Source organism: Vombatus ursinus, unplaced genomic scaffold (assembly GCF_900497805.2).
Source record: "Vombatus ursinus unplaced genomic scaffold, bare-nosed wombat genome assembly UNPS02009132.1, whole genome shotgun sequence".
NCBI lineage: Eukaryota > Metazoa > Chordata > Mammalia > Diprotodontia > Vombatidae > Vombatus > Vombatus ursinus.
The window spans coordinates 5386355-5406301 of NW_020948910.1; the positions used below are offsets into that span (position 1 = coordinate 5386355).

A 19947-nucleotide genomic window follows, 5' to 3' on the forward strand; every position below is an offset into this window, starting at 1 on the left:
ACCATGTAACCAAAGATGGTTACAGGATAAGTGAAGCTTTGAACCAGGCTTCTGTTAAAAATGTTTTTCCTCAAAAACATTAGTTAAATTAGCTTAAAAAAATTCCATATTCTTGTTTTCTGAGAAGTCTTTATATTTTTTTCTCTTGATCCATTTTTATCAACTGGTTTAAAAATCTGCACATTTGAATGCCCGCTGAGAAGTTAAGATTGCTGCAAGCAGCCTTCCCCAGATGTCTCGATTCTGACTTAGACCAAAGTGTCACCGAGTCGCAGTGATTGCACTCAGCATTATGAGGTGTGTAGTTGCATTTATTTTTTATAGACTTGCACACTGCAATGAGACACATGGAATAGCTCAAACAAAAAGATGATAGGAAAGATTTTTTTTTTTTTTTAAGGAGCAGATCCTTCTATCTATTTATGGAGGAAGTTTTAAATTTTGGGTTGACTGGCAAATGCAGCTTGACTGTAAGGAATGTACTTCATTAACTTTTGTCCGAAAAAGACACAGCTGAACAGTGTTCAGGAAGCAATCTTTTCCTTGAAGCATATTATTCCAAACCTAACCAGTTTTCTTTCTCCTCAGAAAATGTCTGCAGATTCTGCATCATAACTTTTGGAAATCATCAACATTAGATCTGAGTATCTCCTCAGTTTAACACACTTTGCTGTCAAAGCAACCCCAAATTTGATTTTTAAAAAGGGAAAAAGAGGGTACTCTGGTAAAGTCCTGGTTATAAGGACAATTAATCAGCTCTGGGGCAGCTGTTTCCTGACATTTCTGCAAATTGTTGTGGAAAAATTAATGAAAGCTAGATCAGTAATGGTTTCAAGCTTGACTAGTGGAAAGTATGACAGTGTTTCCATCAGCAATTAAGTTAGGCTGCCTTTTTTTTTCTGTAGGGGAAGTGGTATGATGTGTGTTCTCCACAGGAAATAGAAAACACCAGCTGAACCGTGCAGTAGAACAGGTATGGAGTAATGCCTTCATAGTATTCCTGTGTGGCCCCTAAGTAACTGGTACCCCAGGTTCAGCCGTTGCTATAAAAAAAAGAAAAGTATTTTTCAAATACCCAGGGATCATTCATTTAAGAAGAGTAGGATGTTTGAATGTTTACTTAAAATGTCTCCTTTGGTTTTAGAAACTCAGAAACAATATTAAGCTGAACTTTGGGAACCGGAAAATGGAATTTATGACAAACAGAAAGTGAAACTGATTTACCTAATTTTACTGTTCCAACTGAAGGTAGTAAAGAACAGGCCCAGTTCACATCCTGTGTAACCCTATGGGATTTTCCCCAGTATTAGTTAAAAATTTTCCCATAGGGTCACACAGGATGTGAATTAAAGTAAACACATAGCATGCTCCACGAACAGGAAATTGGCTTTCTAAATGATCCTTTTATTGTTAACATCTCGAGCCTATTATCAGTAACATGGGAAAGGATCTCTTTAATGTCTCATTACCAAGTTGTTGCATTATTAGTGTAATGAAAATTTCATGAATGAAGTCATAGAACTATGAATTTATTTTCCTATTTGGAAGGCATATAGGAAACACAATAAGGCTCCTTTTAGGCCTTTTTTTTGGGGGGGGTAAACAAGGTAAGGTATCAAGTACTTATACTAAGAGAAAACATTTTAGTGGGGAAATGGAAAAACTTTAGTTCTATAGATAGAACATGAAAATCTTAATACTTGGTTAACATGGCTTAGGTGTGCAAATGCACCCTGGGAAGCATTTCTATTGACTCCTCAGGGAAAAGGCAAATAGGAATGCTTCCCCCAAAGTGCCTCTGGAACTCCTTACCCTTAAACTAGACATCCCTATGATAACAGATGAGCTTTCATAAGAAGAGACTTCTAAAAAGTGTATATTTATGTGCGTGTATGTGTATATGTTACATTATTTGTATTAATAATCAGGCAACTGAAAAAAAAAACTTGAAGTTACAGATTATGTTCAGCTTTGCATAGGTAAAGGGAAGTTCCTCACTGGAAGGTCCCTACACCAATGAAATCATAGGTCTGGGAAAAAAAAAAACAAATAACAAAAATCAAACAAACCAAAACAACAACAAAATGTGAATGCTGAGAAGTTAAATGCTTTGCATTCTCAAAGCTATAGTCCACATTTGTGTAAAGGAGGGATTCTTAACCTTTTTTGGTGTCCTGGACCCCTTTAGCAGTCTGATGAAGACTATGGGCTCCTCAGAATAATGTTTTTAAATGCCTAAAATAAGGTATATAGGATTATAAAGGGAACCAATTCTATTGAAACTGAGTTCTCAAAATATACATTCATAAACCTTAGCTTAAGTACCCCAGTCTAGAGTTACCACAGTGAAACTTGCTTAGAAAGTATTTTAGAGGGGCAGCTAGGTGGTGCAGTAGATAGAGTACTAGCCCTGCAGTCAGGAGGACCTGCATGCAAATTTGACCTCAGACACTTACTAGATGTGTGACGCTGGGTAAATCACTTAACCTTGATTGCTTTAAAAAAATTATTTTAGAAATTAGATAACTCAGAATAGAGGTTAGATGAACAACATAAACCTAAGAGGAATTTGGTGATCCATTAAAAATACCTTTCCTACCCATGACTATAATTATTACACTATCCTAAACCAGCTTAATGTTATTATGTATTTTGACCAAACTCTTAAGTCAGGTTAATTTTGAAGTGATTAATAAATAATATTAGATGATTACTAAAAGTTATTAACCCAATTTTTAAGTTCCTGAAGAAGAGTTGATGCCTAAACTCTTTCATCTCTTTATTTTTCAGGCACAAAGTTTAAAAAAAATAACTTGAAGAAAGTTCATTTTATCACTACATATTTATAAAATGCTTTTATGAACATAGTAATTTGTTGAATACCACACAAAGCAAGTTGAATAGGAATGTCCCCTGCTCTCAAGGAGCTATTCATCTTACACACACATCATCAATGTAAATAAATGTATCAAAGGTCATCACATATTCTTGCAGCTGTACAAACATGCTACCAACACACAAAACAAAGAATTTACATCAATCAGCATTTTCCCAGTCCAAAAAATGCCTAACACACAGCTAGGTTCTTTCATACACTAGCCCTTTGGGCTACTAGGTTATGACTAAGTATGTTGAACAAACTTACTGTGAGCCTGGGACACTTGGAGTTAGGAGTTGTATTATTGTTTAATGAAAGACTTGAACAAATTCGAATGGGATAAATATTGGAGGGGAGCTAGAGAATCATTTTTTCCCTTTAAATGAAGAAAATGGGGGCAGCTAGGTGAGATGGTGGATAGAAGGCCGGCCCTGGATTCAGGAGGACCCGAGTTCAAATCCAGGCTCAGACACATAACACTTACTAGCTGTGTGACCCTGGGCAAGTCACTTAACCCCACTGCCTACCCCCAAAACAGAAACAAAAACAAATAAATGAAGAAAATGAAATAATATCAGGTGATCTAGTGACCTTCTTTGAGTATCTTAAGCCTAATCTGCAGAGCAATCTGAAGTAATTGTAGGATATGATGAGTAGAGAAACATGTTCCAAGTATTGATTAATTTGGCCTTAGCAGAAGTATGAGTGTCTATCTACATGAAGGGGTTAGTGGAATACAAGTGAAATGGAGTGAACCATAGTGAAAGGGAAAAGTAAAAGATTGGAGGAAGACTGTGGCTTTAATATAAAAGAAATTCACTTGGGATATACAAAGAAGGAAAAATGACAGGATTGGATGCTTGTAGCAAAAGATGATAAAAATTAAATATGACTGAGTTTTGTGTAATTGATCAGTGAATCTGTTTATTATGTTATGGCATCTAATTCTAGATACTAGGGATCCAAAAGTCCTGAAGCTCCCTTTCCATTTTCTAACTCCTATAATCCTTGTCCTCAGGGATCTTACAGTACTATTGTAATCCCCCACTCTAACAGAAGAAGGTTATAGATGAAAAATAAGAGAATAATTTAATTTTTTAAAATTCAGATTATTGTTTTAATTATAATTTTTGCTTAGCGTGAGGCTCAACACCATCATCATGCCAAACCCCTTGGTATCAGTTTATTCACATTGTTATTGTCATCTTTGTTTGTCCTTTGTTCTTGAAGAGGACCAACGACATCAGGAGGGTGATGTCTTGACTTGCAAGTGAATTGGACATAAGTGAGGCAGGGCTGTATAAAGTCATCAGCCTCACTCTCTCCTCCAGAGTCATCTGAGTCTAGCGGCAAGACATAAGTCAGGACGACTGGAGATGGCCCCAGATTCAGTGAAGGACCTTGTCCTTTTTGTGCAATGCTTTAGGGATTGCAAAGTGGTGCTTCACAACTGTCCCACGAGGTAGGGCTGCAAGTATTGTTCTTTCCATCTTTCAGAGGAGGAAATTGCAGCTTAGAGAGGCTAAGCGACTTGTCCTGTCACAGAGCTAGTGTCAGCACTTGAATTCAGATGCTGATTTTATAACTTTGGAGTACAGTGCTTCTTCTACTATGTGATGTTGTCAATGAAAGGAGCACAAGTTCAGAGCTAGAAAGCAAGTGACCCTGGTGGTAATAGCTAAAAGATAAGGAAACAAAGCGAGAGGACAAGAAGGGGTTTGCTAGCCTGCATGACTGAGGCAGAAGAGCTCATTTTATTGTGAAGATCTGATCCCACTTATAGAATCTGATTCAGGGAACCAATCAGAACAAGAGAATGCAAAAAGCTTCCCATGAGTTCATGTTGTACATATTTCCAAGGAAGGAAGAAGTGATCTGAGGCTGAAACTACAAAGGAAGTAGTTTTAGGACTCAGCAAAGAGTAATTTCGCACTAGGAGTTGGGTGGGGGTCTAAATTGGGATGATAAATTGGGAGTCAAGAAGACTTGAATACAAATCCAGTTTCAGATACTAACTGGCTCTATGACTCTAGGCAAGTCACTTAACCTCTTTCTTAGATTTTTTAATTGTAAAATGGGGATTATAATAGCACCTACTTCCCTGGGTTCTCAAAATAAGATAATTATAAAGTGATTAGCACATAGTGCTTAATAAATACTTGCCTCCATCCCTCCCTTTCTTCCTTCCTTCTTTTCCTCCCTCCTTCTTGCCTTCCTTTGTTCCTTCTTTTCTTCCTTCCTTCTTTCCTGCCTTCCTTCCTTCCTGCTTTTCTTCCTGCCTTCCTGCCTTCCTTCCTTCCCTCTTGCCTTCTATCCTTCCATTCTTCCTTTTTTCCTTCCTTTCTGCCTTTGCCATGGTCAAAAAGGATGGTACAAAGCTTGACTAAGCATCAGGGCTTCATTAGAAGGGAATCTGCAGAGGCCCCAAACTCCCATGTGCTATATTACAGTTAGCAAAATTCAGCACTGGTGGAGGAAGTCACGTAACTATGCTCATTAAGTCTACTACAAATGTAGTACCTTCATTGGACCTTCATTGCTGCATGCCAATCCTTATCCAGGGTTGGGGAACCTGTGGCCTCAAGGCCACACCTGGCCCTCTAGGACCTCAAGTGTGGCCCTTTGACTGAATCCAACCTGAAATCAAAGGGCCACACTTGAGGTCCTAGAGGGCCATGTGTGGCCTTGAGGCCACAGGTTCTCCATCCCTGCATACTTGCTTGACTGACTCTCCCACTCACTGTAGCATCTGTTACACACCTCTTTTCTCCTTAAGTCACCCTTCACGCCTCCCCCCAGAAGAGGACCTTGCCTCATAGTTTCCAAAAAAAAAAAAAAAAGGCAAAGCCATCTGTCATGAGTTAAAATTCCTTCTACAAGAAACCTTTCCCAATCCGTCTTAATTCTAGTACTTTCCGTCTGTTGATTATTTCCTTTTTATTCTGTGTATAGCTTGTTTGTACATAGTTGTTTTCATTTGTCTCCCCCATTAGATCGTGTGCTTCTTGAGGGTAGAGACTGACTTTTGACTTTCTTTGATTCCCAGCCCTTAACACAGTGCCTGTCAAATTGTAAGTGCTCATTAAATGTTCATTGACTAACTGCTTTCAATTCACCAGTAAAATCTTCATGCATTTATTAAGCTCCTCCTGTATGCCAGTAACTGTGATATGCACTATAGATACAAATGCGAAATCATCCCATCCGTTCTCTAGGATCTTCTCCCTTCAATAACCCTCTTATTCTCCTAATTTTTAATTTTTACATCTCCCTGGCTCTTTCCCCACTGCTTGTAACCGTTCCTAGATATCATTTATCCTTAAAAAAACCTCCTCTTGATCCTACCATCTCCTCAAGTTATGTTCCTAGATCTCTTCTTTGTTTCACAGCCAAACTCCTAGGAAAAAAAAAGTCTATATTTGTTGGCTCTACTTTTTCACCTCCCACTCACTTTCCAGTCCCTTGTAATCCTCCGGTCTTCCACATCACTATTCACTTGAAACTTCTCTCACCCGGGGTCATCAGTGACCTCTTATTTGCTGAATTCACACCCAATGTCTGTAATGCATTCTTCTGTAATGCAGAAGCAATTGCCTCTGCTTCAGATAATTCCTAATTTCCTTCCAAACTCAGCTCAAATGCCACTTCCTACAGGAAGTCTCTACCAATCTTCTAGCTTGCTAGTGCTCCCTTTCCCATGAGATACTTCACATTTTTAAAATGTTTTGTATTTAATATTCTTCATATAGGCAATTTCTTCCCTGCAGAACATAAGATCTTTGAGGGCAGGGATTGTTATATTTGGTTCTATTCCCAGTACCAACCATGCTTAGTAAACATTTCACAAATCCTTTTAAAAGAATGATTTCATGAATGACAGTTCTGACTAGACAATTTGAGAGCATTGCCAATGCAACTGAGTAAGTATTAAGGCCCAGAATAAGGAAAAGAAAGTGAGGAAGGAGGGAGCTAAGGAGAGTTGCATATATTTTCAGGACTTTGGGAAATTGTGAACTTTTAATGGTTATGTATTATATATTATATATTACATATCATGGTTATATAGCCATAGCCATAGCCAACACCATCATCATCATTCACAATTTACTCTGTAGGGGATTTGTCATTAATAAATTCCTTTTTAAACTGTTGAAATGGTTGGTGTGCCATTATCAGAGATTGGGGAGGGGTGAGGAAAAGGAAACTGCATTGTTCTTCCCTCTGTAGGTCATTTGAGGACAAGGGTACTCCAGGGTGCTACAGAGATGGATGGCAACAAATCCCAAAGGCAGTACCAATGAGACAAAAAGCTAGTGGGAAAAAATAATGGGATCTCAGGGGAATAAGGCCTGTGATGCCACACACCCGATCAGTTTTGATTGAATCAACCTCAGATTCAGTTTAAGACTGGGATAATACAGTCTGATAGGACTATTTCGTAAGTTTTTGTGCTTACAAAAGGACTATGTTTAGTTTTTAAACAATTGGGTCAAAAAGATTATAGTTTAATCTTATTTAGGAGGAACAAATGAAGGGCAGCTAGGTGGCACAGTGGACAGAGCACTGGCCCTGGAGTCAGTGGAACCCGAGTTCAAATTCAGCCTCAGACACTTAGACATTCAGACAGATGTGTGACCCTGTGTGGGCAAGTCACTTAACCCTGATTGCCTCACCAAAAAAAAAGGAACAAATGATTAGGGACAGCCTTGCCAATATGTCTTATAGGCAAAAGAGGGTCTAAACGGGACAAAATAACACCATACAGCTGTAAACAAAGAAAAACAAACCATGAAACACAAAACAAGCAACCTATTTTAACTGTTGGATAAACTAAAAGCATTGTTATGTCATTCTTCATTTATATACTGACTTTTGCCTAACAAAGATAATTTATTATCAGGGACTACTAGGCACATATGTACATCACTGGCACATTTTTACAAATATAAGCTGACACCATTAACACTGTTGACTTTGAGAAGGATGAGGTTTTTTTTTTATATATTTATTCATTTACGTACTGTTCATTCTCTCAAGAATTCAAGGTGCTGTTCGGGGAATTTTTAAATATACAATTTAATTTAAACACTTAACCTATTCAACATTTTGGTAAGTCATTCAGCACTTAAGCCAGGCAAAGTGCTGACTGACTTAACCTATTGAGTTGGTCTTGGGAACAGAGGGAAAAATGAAGCCTGACCTGTTCTGCTTTGATGTCACAGAGAACCTCATAGAATCTTTCTTTTCTTCCTTGTAAAACATTTTACCTTAAAGTTATGCCCAATAAATTCCAATTCAGAAGTTAATGTGGGGCTTTATTTTTTCCTGTGAGACATCAAAATAATAGCCCTTTCTTCCCTCTTTCCCCTAATGTGACAGTCTTGAAGGGAGTCACAGTGTGTGGTGTGGGAGGAGGTAGGGAAGAGCTTGTGACATGCGTGAAATTTTGGCCGTTGCATAAAATGATAGGGTTTGGAAGATGTAAATACTGTGGTTTGGATGAATCCACCTACTAACTTCTATGTAAGTCAGGTTTCTTAAGTCGATCTTAGATGATCTTTGCTTTCTGCAATTTCTCATCCTCTGCCTATGTACATCATGGACGAATGTTTTTTAATGGTGTGTTTTTTAATGAAAATGTGTCTTGCACTGCCTCTGAGGTCATTCTATTATGGAATACTATTTTTCCTTCTCCCACCTTTTTCTTTAAACACACACACACTCACACACATACATCCCTAACATGAAGTTTTCAAGAGAACAATTTTTTTACATGTTGTTCTCTGAATATGCAATTTTCTGTTTCTTTTGTCAATGTCATGGAAATTTATAAATTTATAATGTCATATACATTTATAAATTTAATAGTGAGTGACAGGATCCCTGTTATTGTATAGGCTCAATGACCTATTTACAGTATTTCATGACCACTTAAACTTTACACCACCACCACCACCCCCTTTTTAGACTGATACTGCAACCTGACCCTCCCTACCAAAGTTTCACAGAATTTTTCATCGTGCTTTAGCTTAATATATTACCCACATTCTCTGATGTATTTATTTGTACCAGTGGAACCTAGAGTGCCGACCACTGGTAGTATTTCTGAAGTTTCCTCCCATTGAAGATTTAGGTCATGTCTATATAGGGAATGACTATCAGAATTTCTCAGCTTGCCCTATATGTATGAATTCACTTAGAAATGAATCTAACCATTCAGTGGCCTATTGAAATAGGTAGGAATCAAAATAGTTTTAAGTAGTCAACCTTTATATACAGTAGTTATATATAACTATATTGGTTACGTAGCATGTTATAATTAGTACTATGTAAGTACCTTAGTAGCTCTATATAACCATATTAGTTATGTATTGTGTTAGAAGTATTACTATTAAAATTATAGTCATACTTTTTATCAGAAATATTTTAAACATAGGTCTAGGAGCAGATTCTTGTGTGTACTTGACTTTCATTCCCAGCCAGTAATACTCAGAATTGTTTAAATTACACAGCTAATAGTTCGTTTTGGTAGAATAAATTCCCTTCATAAACAGGAAACTTTGATCAAGTAAGAGATGGGTATTTAATGATAGAATATGAGTCCACTGAAAATACAAAAGTTTGCAAAAAGTTTTGACATGAATGCTGTACGTAATTGAGACCTGCAGTTTCATGTAAAATCCTCTATAATCCTACATATGTGCAAATATGCATTCTATTTGGCATCTGTTAAGTTGAAAATTGAAATTCATTTTAAAAACTACTAACCAAAAACTGTAAAAAAAAAATTTGGTATGAGGCCTCATGAAGGCTTATCATTCCTAGAGTACTGACATATGAAACTGGAAAGAGAAGAGCAAACAGATGAAAAAATGGAGCAGATGTCTCTAAATTTCTATAACAAACTTTTTTTTTCATTGATGACAGTGGAACCACCACATTTGAGCTCTAACATCTCAGTCCCTGATGTACTATATGAGGAAATGGAAATGGAACCAAAAAGATGAAGATGGAGAAAAACAGCTGGACCAGACCAAGTATACACAGAGGAAATCCTTGCTGGAGGCAACACAGTTTTGAAGGCATTAAGGGACTTATTTCCAAGGTATCTGAAACAGGAGAATATACCAAATATTTGAAAAGTTATGGGCAGTATTCAGTATTTTAGTTCTTCAATGGATTTGTTTATTCATTATTGTGGACATTCCACAATATGGAAATTAGTGAAGATTGCAGTCCCTTCATGCCTTCTCATCTTGAATGATTCTTGTCCATGTTTCTCCCATAAATCCTTCATAGAGGAGGTATCCAATGTGCCTTAGACTTATTTTGATGTCATTTTATTATATGTGAGCATGAATGCAACACTTGGGTAGTCATTCCATTTCAACCCATGAAAATATGGTATTACTATGTCCCCATCCAAAAAAAACAATCAAGAAGGCATAAATAAAAACCAACTTGTATTTCTACTTTCTTATTTCTATAAAATCTTTAAGAAGATAACTTATCCTTGTATCGAGGGCATCCATGATGAAAATATGAGAAGATAAAGAATTTTACAAACTATTTTTTGCAACCAGATAAATCTTCACAGTCACACAATTAACTGAAAAATTCATAAAATAAAAGACAGCTTGGTATATTGAATCATGACAGAGTGTTTGATCTAGTAGAATAAAATTCATCCTTAAAGACTCTTCCAACAAGGTGTCTCTCCTGTTAAATAGACAACTTCGATGACAATTATCATCAAGAAACGCATAAAACAAAAAAAATATGCTTTTAAAGGTGTTTCATGGTGTTGTGAAGGATGTTCAGTGCAGAATCCAAATGGATGAGGTCCTCCAGATACTCCTGTTTGTAGAAGATACTGTATTGATTACATCAAGCCCAAGACCACTACAGATCTTCTTAAATGAGATCCATACTAGTTCAAAAAGAATTTGACCTAATAATTGATATAGGAAAATTCAAGTAGATGAAGAATGTTTATTGTCAGACTATATGACATGGTTGGATGGGCTTATTAAGCTGATTCATCAGTTTCAATATATTATATATGTTGGGCAGACACCGTAGATGGACAATGATCTGGGCCCTGACCTGAATATAAAAAAGTGATCAATCTGGATTGCATTTGGAAAATTCTGCAGCATTTTGAATTATTTAAAGCTACTTCCCCAAATAGAAAACCCATCTTTTTAACACCAGTATTTTCCCTGTAACCCTATATGGCTCTGAATCATGGAATATCACAATATCTGAAGAATAAAAATCATTGGTGACCCCAAAGGTAATGATGATATGTGTAATAGGTATAACTAAGCTACAGTGTATTACTAATGACAAAATGACCATAAGAAGCATAGTAAACAATTAAATCAAAGAGTTGTATGACTGGAATAGCTGGTGGGTTGGTCTTGAATTGATAATGAGGGTTAAGAGATGGGCAGCCTATGTGTTGCATTTGCTGTTCACTTAATGTTAAGAAACCTAGAATAAGGCCCCCAAAATACTGAGTGGTCTCTTTGTAGAGGTTTTAGAGAAGGAGATGGACAAGAATCACAGAAGAAAAGAAGGCATGGATGGCTTGTGATCTGAACCATTGGAGGTTGTCCTTATATTGATGAAGTCAAGTCATTCAAGTATTGATATAGTGTAAGCATAATAGAATATGAAACTGTGTTCACAGAAGGGCTTCTATATATTGAACCTGAAACATGCAATTCTTAATACTTATAATGCTGGTAATAGCTAAAATATATGTAGTACTTTAAGGTTTGCTAAGCACCTTATAGATATTAACAATAACCCTGAAGTATAAACACAGTAGCATTCCTGCAAAAAGAATGGAGGTAGATCACAAATCACTACTTATCCTAGACTTTTAGATATTCCTTAAGAAGAAGCAACCCAGTGAAGGAAAAGAAGAGAGTGGGGATGAGGAAGAGAGACCTGCTTCTAGGTGTTACTTTACCAAGCAGAAGAGAGAGAGGAGTTTCTTCTAACATAAACATTAAAGAAGAGAAGACAAGCTGAGCTGCTGCTCGTTAGTTGCTTTACCTGCCAAGAAAGAGAAAAAAGTCAGAATAAAGATGGGCAAGTCCTATATAATTTTTCCTTATATCCCACAAAGTTTGACCTAGTTCCCTCTTTTCAGTCTTTATTGCTAACTCCATAGTGTCCCTGAAGTGTGAGGCAAAGTCATGCCATCTTTGTTCTAAGTTCTTTACTAGATCTGATGGCTGTTGTGGGTACTTTCCTTTTCTGGAAAGGAAAGAAAAGGAAAGGAAAGGAAAGGAAGAGAAAGGAAGGGAAGGGATAGAAGGAAGGAATAAAGGAAGGAAAGAAAGAAGGAAGGAAGGAAGGAAGGAAGGAAGGGAGAAGAGAGAGAACCAAGAAAGAGGAGGAAGGAAGGAAGAAGAAAAAAAAAGATTTTGAATCTCCTGCATTTCTGAAAACATCCCTCCCACTCCTATCTTTCCCTTCCCCTCTCTCTTCTTCCTTCCTCTCCCCTTCGCTCCTATCTCCTACCTAGTAAGTCATCATTTGTAATAAAGAATAAAAAAAGAAAGAGGGGTGGAAAGCAAATTAGCAAGCCAAGCAACACAAAAACTGATAGTAGATATAGTGCTCCATACTCATAGTTCCCCACTTCATCAAACAAGAGAGGGAGGATGAATTTACTTATCTCTTCTCCAGGGCCAAGTTGGGTCATTTTGATTATATAGCACTGAGAGGTAGGTAGCGTGCTATAGTGGATACAGAGGTGGTCTTTGCATCTCATGTGGTTTTGTGACTCTTGGAAAGGCAATTAAATTCTCTAAGTCTGGGAAACTCAGATGATAAGTTACAAAGAAACTCTTAGCCTGTTTTTATAGAGGAGGCTTCTCAAATGGAACTTCCACTGCCAATGAACTCTCAGGAATCTAAAAAAAAATCACATGACATTCAGTTTTGTATTGTTATTGTTCTTTGTGTTGACATTTTGTAGTCATTTTATATATTGGTTTTCTGGTTCTGTTTGTTTCATTCTGCATCATATCATATGTGTCTTCCCATGCTTCTCTAATTATTCATATTCATTATTCTAACTGGGAGGTAGTATTCCATTACATTCATGTATTGCAATCTATTTAGCTAACCACAAATTGATCATCATGTTACTGTATTATTTTATTTGTATTTATATTTATTTCTACTACTTTGCTACTACAAAAAGCACTACTGTGGATATTTCGGTATATATGGTATCTTTCTTTCTATCCTTGATCTCCTTGGGGTACATGCCTAACAATGAGACCTTTGTCTCAAAGGTTATGTATATTTTTGTCACTTTTTCAAGCATAATTCCAAATTGCTTTCCAGAATGGTTGGAACAATTCCTAGGTCTGCTAACTGTGTATTAGTGGACTTTTATACACCCTCTCCAGCTATGGAGTAAAGGACTCTAGCCCCTTATTCTTTTGTCATCTTTTCCAGTTTGCGGGTGTGGGGTAAAAATCTCAGAATTGTCTTGATTTGCATTTCTTTTATTAATAGTGATTTGGAGTGGCAGCTGTCCTTTAAAAACAAAGCAAAACAAAACAAGACTCGTAAGCCCTCCAGGGAAGTCTAACCCTGTTAACCACAGAAAGCCACATCCCAAAACTAGTCACATAGACTATTGTTGCCTTCTCATCAGAGACCTATTGTTTTGGTGGGACCCAGTGAGAGTGCAGTACAACATTATGCTACCTCCCCATTTCAAATATCTAAAAGATAATGAATTCTCAGCCAGTAATAAATCTGCAATTTCCAATTTTGCCAGAAGTAGTTAAGTGGCCTGCTCCTAACAAGTAAACTTTCCAAAAATAGCCTGTTCAGTAACCTCTTCTGCCTTGGGTTTAACCTATTCTGCCTTGGGTTTACAGTAACATAAATGTGGAAGTTGCTATGACAAAGTTTTCCAACCTCCTCCCAGCTCCCAATCTCTTTACTAGAGTACAATTTTATATGGCAAATAACATCAATGTTGGTAAAATAGAATTAATTCTTGATTATATTTAAATCTGGGTTAGTTTCCCAACTGGACTTGAGATTTCATTCCTAGTGGAAACTGCCAGATAAGGAAAATTCCTCTATTAAACCAGGTCAGTACCTTTTCTGTCACTTCTAGTCTTAAAGAGTTTTCTAGAGCACTGAACAGTTAAGTACCTGCTCAGAGTCACACAAGTACTATATATCAGAGACAGGACTTGAACCCAGGTCTTTAGGGCTTCAAGGACCACTCTCTATCCATCTACATCTCTACTTCTGGGAGAATTTACTCCAATACTATTTTAGACTCTAAGCAATATCATCCACAGTTAAAGGTTCAGCAAAAACAGTTCTTGATTTATAACTATTGACTCTAAATGATTCCTCACCAAAGGCATTCACTCACTCATTCATTTAATGAACACTATTTAAAAAAAACACTTTATGAATATCTCCTATATGAAAGGAGGGCACTGTGCTAATTGATGTGGGATCTATAAAAATGAATGAACCAGTCATTGGCTTCAAGAAATAGTCTAGTAGGGGCAGTAAGACATGTACACAAACATCTATAACATGAGACAGAATATGGTAAGTATTGTAAAAGAACTGTGATGGCATTCCGAGACTTTGGTCACCAAGTGATACAGTTTTTTCAGCCACCTCAACTCAGCAAGTCTGTTTAGTAACATGTACAAGAGCTTGCAACCGACATCACTGGAAAGTATATGCAAACCACTGAAATCACAGATTACTCAGACAACTTTTAGAACTACCTTTGAGCTGGAGAGATCCGGGAAGGAATTATAGATGTTTGAGCTGGACATTGAGTGACAGGTAGCATTTCAGCTAAGGGTGATGAGCTGAAGAGCATTCAAAGTGAAGACACAGATGTGTCTGTGAGGACACATGTCCTGTGAGAGGAAAGAAAGTGTGGATTGTGCTGAGCAATGATGAGCTCCAGTTTGGCTGAAGCATTGATTACATATAGGAACATATAGCAGAGGGAGATTAAGGTGGAAATATAGAAATGAGCCAGATAACGAAATGTCTTAATACCAGACTAAGGAGTTTGGAATTTCTTGCTAGATCATGGAGAGATATTAGAAGGTTTTGTTTTGTTTTTGTTGTTTTATTTTGTTTGCAAAGAAGTGGCATTATTGGAGCTATGCATTAGGAAGATTAATCAGACACTAGGTAGTGTGTAGGATAGGTTGGATGTGGGAGAGTCTGGATGTTGAGAGGTTATACAGTCAGTCAGTAAACACTTATTAAGCACCTACTGTCTTCCAGACACTGTGCTAAGCACTAAGGACACAAATACAAAAAATCCCTGCTCTCAAGGAGCTTACAATGTAATAGAAGAAGGCATCATACAAAAGGAAGCTAAAACGTGGGAGACAAAGAAGGTTCCCTGCACAGGGGGGCATAATGGAACTCAGTCCAAAAGAGTACAGCCCGGTGGGAAATGAAGAGATGGATGACCTGGGAGCCCTTTGCAAATGGAGGCTTTTGCAGGAATTCTTTGCTTGGCCGTCCAGCCCTCCAATGAGAGGGGCAGAGTGCACTGATGATGTATAAGGACCAAGGTTGATGCAGTCTCACCTTTAAAGTAGGCCATGCACAGACCATCGCCCAGGTACTACGCATCCTTACGATTTGGTGTGAGACTGTATCCATCCACCTTTCCCAGTCCCTACATGTAATTTTGGGCTTCAGGTACCCTTGTTCAGTTGTTTCAGTCATGTCAGGCTCCCCATTTGAGGTTTTCTTGGCAAAGATACTGAAGTGGTTTGCCGTTTCCTACTCCACCTCATTTTATAGATGAGGAACTAAAGTAAAGAGGGGGTTAAGTGACTTGCCCGGGGTAGCTAGTAAGTGTCTGAGGCCAAATCTGAACTCAGAAAGATGAGTCTTCCTGACTTCTGGCTTGAAACACCACCTAGCTGCCCCAGGTAGCCTTACCCTCCCCTGAACAATGTTCCTTCTTAAAATATTTGAGCCTTGATTAGGCTCAGACTCCTTGCTAAGGATTTAGACCTGCTGAAGGCAAAATTGTGGAAGGGATCCTTCAGCTGTTTCTTCACCTAGCCAGACTCTTTTCCCAGAGATATTTTAAATCAACCAAATTGTATACATGTAGTTACTATATTGCTATATTTTGTTCACATATGCTGCAGAAAACATCACACTATTTAGTATACAGGCAATTTTTTCTTCTCTTGGTCTGGACCTCAGAGTTCTTCTCTATAGGGAACTCTCTGGCCATGAAACTGTTTCTTCCACTTCAGATCATCACTTGTTCTGCAAGTTAGTCTTAGTCATCTGAGATGCAGAGGGGTTAAATGATTTGTCCAGGGTAACACATTCAGTGTCTTTCACAGGTAGAACTTAAACCTAAGTCATTGTGCCTCCAAGGCTGGCTCTCTTTCCCTTTCCTATACCATGCTGTCTTTCAGATGTAGTCAAAATGATGTCCAATTCATTAAAAGTGCTGTTAGGGGATATTTATATGAAAGAGTTAGCCTTGGGTCAACCTTTTTTCAGAAACATCCCCTCTTGCCTCCTTTCTATTACAAAACCATTTCTTTGGGAGATAAATATTTGACCTATGTGATTTTACTTATACTTCCTTTTCCAGGAACCTAACCTGTTGTTCTATAATCGACTACCTGCATGACAATACAGAATTGACTTGTCCTCCCTCAGGCCAAGCCGGTATGGCATAGTATTCCTTCTGCGTATTAATCTGGGAGACTTGGCATTAACACAAATTAAACATGGTGTGTACTTAGGGAGTGCAAACTCAGTTTTATATTTGCTCAAATTAAACATTAAGATAAATCTTACTCAATCAACCCATACAGCTTTATCTTTTATTACTCCCCTACATATGTTCTATATTTTAGGTAAACTGGATTACTGACTGTTTCTTGTATACAGCAAGTTCTTTTTGTCTCTCTAGTTTTTGTTTTTTGCTAGTTCCTAGGGGAAACCCCCCGCCCCCCACAAATCTTCTCCTCTCTTTACCTTGAACAACCCACTGGAAGTGTTCTTTCCCTTGTCTGAACTCACTCACATTCTGTGCATATCAGTCTTAAGAAACATCACATACTGTCTTTTTATTTCATTTTATTTTTATTCTACTTAAACACCAAATAAAATGAGCATTTCCATATATACATTGTAGAACAGAAGGAGAGAACTGTACATGAAACTGCACATCTCCATTAGCTTGCCTTTGTTTTAAAGTACATAATAAATTCACTATGTAACTTTCAAAGCTTTCCTGATTGTCTATAATTCCTTCTGCTGTGTATATACATGTACGTGTACGTGTGCATGTGCATGTGCATGTGCATGTGTATGTTTGTACTCAATTAAAAAAAACATAAAATACGCTCAAACAGAATAAGTTCCCACATTGCTCATATTTTCAAAACAATTATATTTTATTTGCATCTTGAGTTCATCACATCTCTGTCAAGAGGTGGGTAGCTTGATTCTTCATTGGAGTCATAGCTGGTCATTTATTTGCAGTTCTTTTTGTACTTGATTTTATTCATGGTAATTACGTATTCTTCATCTTTGTACCCTTCTCCACTCTTTCCAATAGCACCTGGCACAGCGATTTGCACCTGGTGAATACTCAAAAATATTTGCCAAATGTGCAAATGAATGAATTGACCTTCTTGCAAAACGTAAGTCACATATTGCAAGGAGGACCATCAGCTATTTGTAATGTCTGCTACTGTTCCCTGCCATTGAGATGAATAATTGAATTGCTACTTATCTTTTTATGTTATTAATAACTTACCTTTCTAACTACTTTGCAAACCTTTTGAAGACAAGTAATTCCTTACGTCTTTAGTACTTTGCACAGTGCCCCTTCACATAGGAAGTGTTCCATAATTTTTTTTTCAAGATGACAAAATTGATTGAAAGTTGGCTAATAATTTAATTGGAGCTTCTGTTTTTCTAAAAAGACTTAGTCAAATTGCAAACATGTGCCTTTAGAAAGGCATTGCGGTATAGGAGAAAGAACCTTGGACTAGGAGTGAGAAAACCTGGGTTTGAGTCCAACTCTAGTACTTACTGACTGTGTGACATGAGGCATGACACTTAATTTTTTCTAAGTCTTGGTTTCTTTATCTGTAAAATGGGAATAAGAATATATTATCTACTGCATAGGGGTGCTATGAGGAAAATGCCTTGTAAACATAAAAAGTACTATGTAAATGAAAGTTATAGCTTAAGACTTAATTATGTCTAGAAAAGCTTTTTTTTTAAAAAAAAGTTACACTTGATCTCTAACTTTTCAGAGGCTGTTTTTATAGTTATTAATTAATTCCATCTCTAGATTTGTTTTCTTATCTCTTCTGCTGACAGCCTAGGAGCTGTTTTATTGCTCATTAGCACCTCTAGCAGAAGGTAGGCAGGAGATACAAGAGAAGTAACACTTACATTAGTTACTTTTGCTACCTAGTAGAAACTTTGGTGAAAAGTTTGAGGGGAAAAATGTTGAAATGATCAGCTGAAGTTGCTTCATTACTATGGTTGTCTCATTGGAAGTAAAAGAAGAAACAGGATGGTTGGGTACCACATGCAGGTTTTTAGTGTAGAGGTCCCCCACCGACTAGATAGAACAAGTTTATCCAAAATAGGAATATGCTGTGGAGGACTAATCCATCATTACGGTGAAATTCAGAAAATGATAGTAAAAATAACTTTCTATAGAACTTTATTGTCATACAGGACTTTTTTCATTAAATGAGGAGGTTGGAGTTGATGACATCTGAGGTCCCTTCTGGCTCTAAAAGCTAATATCCTATTCTTATTCTTATAACAGCCTTGTGAGGTACTTGTGTAGAGATGGGACACTGGAAAAGATTGTAGATTTGGAGATAGAAAAACTGGGTCTCAGTATTGACTCTGCAACTTACTTCCACTGATCTTGGAACATCTAAGATCTCTACCAACTGTAAATCTCTGGTCGTTTGTCCACTTAACACGTGAGGATGCTGCAGTTCATAGAGTTTACATGATTTGTCCATGTATGCACAGTTAGCAAGTGACAAACTCAAGACTGAATCTAGGTATATTTACTCCACCAAGATGCTATTGTGATGCACAGTTCTGGAGACTGTTTACAATGAGTCAAATCCCCTTTTCTTGGTGCTTGAGTGAAGAACTGTGTCCCTTTCTAGCTATAACACAGGAAGCTCTCAAAGCTAGCACAGTCCTTATCCTCACAACACTATAATGGACTTAGAAGGTTTCTCAAGGGAAGTAGGAAATGATAGCCAGCCTCGCTAACATATGTAATTTAAAAATTGGAAAGGGAAGCAACCCTAGAAAATTAATGGCTGGCATAACATTTGGTCATCTTATTTAGTCATGTTCTAATTAATGCAGCCTTGGAAATATAGACCAAACACAAATAAGTCCATATCTTAGTAGCTGACCTACCATCAACTTGATAGAACATCCTGGAAATTACTCTCTGTTGGCAGAGCCTTTGAGAACACAGCTAGTAGGACTTTAGTGGATGTCTCAAGGAGGTGATTAAATTAGGTAAGAATGTTTTAAAAGATTACTACTTGAATGGCTGTTTGCAAGGAGGAAGGGGGCAGAACAAGAATTTTTTGAGTGCCTACATGTATCAGGCACTGCCTCTATGAATATTAACTCATTGAATCCTTGCATGAACCCTATGAGATAGGTACAATTATGATACTTTTTTTTTACAGTTGAGGAAACTAAGGCAGATAGATGGTAAGTGACCTGCTCAAGGACACAGAACTAAGAAGTATCTGAGGCAAAATTTAAATTCCAGTCTTATTGATTCAAGGCCCAGGTCCTTATCCAGTTTGCTACCCAGTTTCCAGATTGGATTGATGGGTGCTAAGGAAGACAAATCTCATGTATTTATATCTCTACAGCCTAGTAGAGTACTTAGTATTTAATAAATACTCCCTTCCTTTTCTTTCCTTCCTTTTTCTTCCTTCCTTCCTTCCTTCCTTCCTTCCTTCCTTCCTTCCTTCCTT

At 37.4% G+C, this 19947-nt stretch overlaps 1 protein-coding gene across 7 annotated transcripts in view; it reads left to right on the forward strand.

Moving 5' to 3' along the window:
- HIVEP2 (human immunodeficiency virus type I enhancer binding protein 2) overlaps nucleotides 1-19947 on the forward strand; it is a 286897-nt gene that overhangs the window by 188221 nt on the left and 78729 nt on the right. For 4 of the 7 annotated variants that reach the window (XM_027850627.1, XM_027850630.1, XM_027850628.1 and 1 more), the window contains one exon: nucleotides 9806-9983. The exons of 1 other annotated variant lie outside the window; for it this stretch is intronic. The gene's annotated coding sequence lies outside the window, so the exon portion shown is untranslated. Of the gene's footprint in view, nucleotides 1-905; nucleotides 974-5924; nucleotides 5950-9805; nucleotides 9984-19947 lie in introns of those variants that run through there. 2 more of the 7 variants (XM_027850631.1, XM_027850632.1) reach the window with 2 other exon arrangements.